Source organism: Trachymyrmex cornetzi, unplaced genomic scaffold (genome assembly GCF_001594075.2).
Source record: "Trachymyrmex cornetzi isolate Tcor2-1 unplaced genomic scaffold, Tcor1.1 scaffold1100, whole genome shotgun sequence".
NCBI classification, from domain to species: Eukaryota; Metazoa; Arthropoda; class Insecta; order Hymenoptera; family Formicidae; genus Trachymyrmex; species Trachymyrmex cornetzi.
In genome coordinates this window covers 218,856-224,214 of record NW_017295655.1, presented here as the reverse complement: position 1 = coordinate 224,214, position 5,359 = coordinate 218,856, and positions in this window count along the sequence as shown.

Below are 5,359 nucleotides of genomic sequence, written 5' to 3'. Positions count from 1 at the left end.
AATTGTACATCCGACTAACAGATGTTTGGCTTTGATGGGCTTGCTTATTATTATTATTATTGATAGATTCTTTCAAGCCTTTTTTTAGATATTTGTTTAATTATTTAATAAGTAAATATTTTTACTAAATTCTTCATGTAATGAAAGTAAGATCGTATTAATAGAAAAATACGGGATATGTTGAATTGCTTAATTACAGAAGCTAGATTTGATGATTATAAAACCATAAAGCGTGGAAATCATATTATGAGATATCTAGGGTATTTCTAATATGAAATAACCTATGCTCCTATGTCATAATGAAAATCGTTACTAAAGTATAAATGTTATTGTACAATAATAAAAAGGACAACCGAAATGAACATTGTGTGCCTGTTTCTGCGATGCTTGGTTCCAACTACCTGAAGAAGAGTACAATGTATCGGATGCTCATTTTGCGCGCACACTGGCTATTAGCCAATATGTCTGTTTGTATTTCAGAAATATTAAATAAAGTTTTCTAATTGCAATACTGATATACTTTGCATTTTATTATCGATTTCTCATATTATCTCATATTAGAAGCACAATTTTTTGACTTTACGATTTGCTCACTTACATTTCTTTAATTTAAACAAAAATTGAATTTGAATTAAATTTTGCATAACATTATCTTAAAACTTATTAAATTTCCTTCAAAATGACTTATTATCTTTTTAAATTCTGCTCATAGGCTTCTAGCATTTACTTAAAATGAACTTGGTATCTTGTAATAGGAGCCTCTTATGTATATGTATATATACAGGGTGTTCAGCGTAACGGTCCGCAAGATTTTTTAGACACTTCCAACAATTAAAAAAAGAGGGTTGAAAGATGACTATCCATCTATTTCATGCGGGTTACAACATGTGATAACAAAATTTAAAAAAAATTTTTTTTTATAAAAAAGTCAAGGTTATCTTGAGAATTTTTAAAATAATATACAATTTTTTTTCCATAATATTGTAGGGATCTTCAAGACGAATTCAACGCACTATCGAGATGCACTATGTAACTTTCATTGATGATTTATTGATATTATTACATAATATTTATCAAATATAATAATAAAAAGCTAGCTCATCAGAGCCGACATCGGTTAATCGGATGCACAATTTATTTACTTGTGAATTTAACAATTATATCATAAAAATATACGTTTCGACCCTTATGTTTGGGTCCTTATCAATATATACTCAAATTAAACCCGATTACATAATACTCGTAACTTCAACGTAGGAATCCGTGATAATGTAGTTCGTTCTTCTTTATCCAATTGCCAAAAAGCTATACAATAAATTTTCTTATCAATATCATACATCTTACCAGCATTACATAGCTATCAATATAATTTTTTAATTAGCATGCACTAAACGTAACTTAAAATCGTAAATAAAGTTATCAAATTAAACAAAAAAATCATATCGCGCGTTTACATTAATTATTAAATAAAGCATTTACAACATAATATAAATTGCGAAAAAAGAAAATCAAATATACAAAGTATTGCAATATAGAAATATAGTACATACAACTTCGAAAATAAAGTTACCTCCATTAAGTGAAATATGTTAAATACTAATTTAACACATTAATTTGTCAAATGGTATAACTTTCGAATGAAAAATTGAAAAAGAATTATACAATCATAAGAACTTACATAAAGTGAAGACGACGTCCGATACATTATATCACAAAGGTGGAGACACATCGCTCATCAAATTGTCAGATTTACTGTATAGTCAATTCGTAAGACAAATCAGAAACACCGATTAGATAATACTCAAATGCTCTCTCTGAACTAAGATTACTTTTATTATTAATTTCTTCAATTTATATAACTTACATGTAGACCTATCTTAGAAACCGACAAAACGGTCTTGTGGTGACGACAGTCAGAGACAAAATGTGAGTCAAACAATAAAGTCAATCAATTAATATTTATTATTATTTTAATAATACTTGACTTTATTGTTTGACTCACATTTTGTCTCTGACTGTCGTCACCACAAGACCGTTTTGTCGGTTTCTAAGATAGGTCTACATGTAAGTTATATAAATTGAAGAAATTAATAATAAAAATAATCTTAGTTCAGAGTATTTGAGTATTATCTAATCGGTGCTTCTGATTTGTCTTACGAATTGACTATACAGTAAATCTGACAATTTGATGAGCGATGTGTCTCCACCTTTGTGATATAATGTATCGGACGTCGTCTTCACTTTATGTAAGTTCTTATGATTGTATAATTCTTTTTCAATTTTTCATTCGAAAGTTATACCATTTGACAAATTAATGTGTTAAATTAGTATTTAACATATTTCACTTAATGGAGGTAACTTTATTTTCGAAGTTGTATGTACTATATTTCTATATTGCAATACTTTGTATATTTGATTTTCTTTTTTCGCAATTCATATTATGTTGTAAATGCTTTATTTAATAATTGATGTAAACGCGCGATATGATTTTTTTTGCTTAATTTGATAACTTTATTTACGATTTTAAGTTACGTTTAGTGCATGCTAATTAAAAAGTTATATTGATAGCTATGTAATGCTGGTAAGATGTACGATATTGATAAGAAAATTTATTGTATAGCTTTTTTGGCAATTGGATAAAGAAGAATGAACTACATTATCACGGATTCCTACGTTGGAGTTACGAGTATTATGTAATCGGGTTTAATTTGAATGTATATTGATAAGGACCCAAACATAAGGGTCGAAGCGTATATTTTTTATGATATAATTGTTAAATTCACAAGCAAATAAATTGTACATCCGATTAACCGATATCGGCTCTGATGGGCTAGCTTTTTATTATTATATTTGATATATTCTTGCGAGCCTTATTTCAGATAGTTGTTGATAATATTTATCACAAATACTCATTAATAAAGGAATATTTATATGAACTTATTAACTTATGTGAACAAATTTTATTGATTTTATTGATATTTAACCTTTAGAGGGCTGCCCTGCTTAAAATTTACTATAGAGAACTATAGAAAACAGTTCTATAGTTTTTAATGAGCGATTTGAATCGGTAAATCTCCAGCCCTAATGGTTTTCTATGTGAAGTAATGTATAGTTTTCAATAATTTCCAAATAGGGATTCCACTCCGATTAACACCTATTAAATATCGACATGCAAATATGATGTAAATATAAGAAATAAAAAATCAAATATTTTTTTTTCATATTAACATCATATATTCATCGTGTTTGAGATACGCTAAATATTTATACGCATGTACAGGGTGTTACAGATACATACTAGGCAGTACAACGGATTGCACGGCAAATTTTGCATGGGTAGGCGCCCGGGGGTAGGCGCTTAACCTATGCAAAATTGCCGTGCAACTCGTCGTACTGCCTAGTATGTATCTGTAACACCCTGTACATATTTCTGAAAACGCACGGGGTTTCGGCGGGATTCGAACCTAAGAGCCTAGGACCTATAGAGGATAGTACCCTGCTTAAAATTTTCTATAAAAAACTATAGGAACATATGGAATTTGTATAGGTTTTTATAGTTTTCAATAGTTTCTATACTAGCGCACGAGAAAGACTACAGAAACTCTACAGTTATCAATAAAATTCTATGAGTATAATTTTCTATAGTGTTTTACCTATTTAACTCTCATCAATTTTAATGGTGTTTTATGTACAGTACCGATCTATAGGCGTCTATGGTTTTCAAACTATGAAAGCCGAAATGTTCTTTATGGAAAACAACTTATCGCCGTCGGCTGGCCAATGTGTTTCAATAGATTTTTTCTTATAAATTTTTATGGTGAATTTACTAGAGGCCGTTAATACTGTTCTATGTGGAATTGCATGCATCAAGTGGTCTATCGGTAATAATAGGAAATACCCTACTGTAGTAATGATTATAATTTTTAATAGTTTTTTAATTTCTTGGAAATAAAATTATGGTAGGTAATTATTTAGAAGACGCCTCTCACCTTCAATTTCAATGAAATTATGCTCATTCAACGCATTTTTGCATGAAACGATAGAATTCGGTAGTAAAATATTGTGCCTATAGGCCGCGCGAACCGAGATATTAAGCGTTAAAGTTGACGACTATTGAAGTTAGGAAATCTACTACACCGACTTTTAATAGTTCTTAATAGTTTTTAAAAGTTAACTTTTCATACATAGCAAGAACAGAACGGTCTTTCGTTTTGAATGAAAACGCATCAAATAAGCCTAATTTTATTAAATTCAGAGGGGAGGTACCGATTCTAAATAAATATCAACTAAAATACGTAGGATAGTGCTGCATTAAGTCGGTGTGACAGATTCCCTAACCTCAATATAATAGTCAACTTTAACGCTTGATATCTTGGTTCGCGAGACTAGGTACATTTTACTACAAGATCGATTCTTTCGTTTCATGCAAAAACGCGTCGAATGAGCATAATTTTATTGACATTTAAGATGAGGGGCGTCTTCTAAATAATTACCTAAATTAATTTATACGAGAAATCGAATAATAGTCGAATTGTGAATTATTTACACATGCGTGCGATTTCCATCGGAGATAAATCCGGAGAACGTGCCGGCCATCGGACTAATCCATATGTACTTATAACACGATTTCCAAAGATAATTTTGAATAAAAATAGTATCATAGCTGCTACGCATACTAATTTATTAAATAAAAGCAGAACTTTGTGTTGCAGAAAGAGGCAAGCAACTTGAACATTTGCTTGCATAAGTTACAGTTTTTCTTCATTAATTTATATTTATAATGCCGCAAATTTGATATTAAATATCAATAAAATCAATAAAATTTGTTCACATAAGTATTTCTTTATTAATATATTTGTCATAAATATTATGTAATAAAATCAATAAAACACCAATGAAAGTGATAATCTCGATAGTGCGATGGATTCGTCTTGAAGATCCCTACAATATTAAGGAAAAAAAATTGTGTGGTGCTACTTAAAAAATTCAAGATAACCTTGACTTTTTTATAAAAAAAATTAAAAAAAATTTTTTAATCACATGTAGCCCGCATGAAATAGATGGATAATCATCTTTCAATCCTTTTTTTTAATTGTCGGAAGTGTTTAAAAAATCGTGCGGATCGTTACGTTACCACCCGTCCCACCCTTTTATCTTCGCAGTATACGGTCCAATCGAAAAAGTGTTCAGACAAAAGTTGTAGGGTTTCTAAAGAACTATTTACTGGCGCTATGAGTTTGATCTTGGGTGGCATCGCCAAGGTCAGGTTAAGATCACATCGATTTTTTAAAAATGGAATCCCTTATTTTTCATAACATTTTCTTGTAGCTTACCTCGAGAGCTTTCCAAAACACTATAA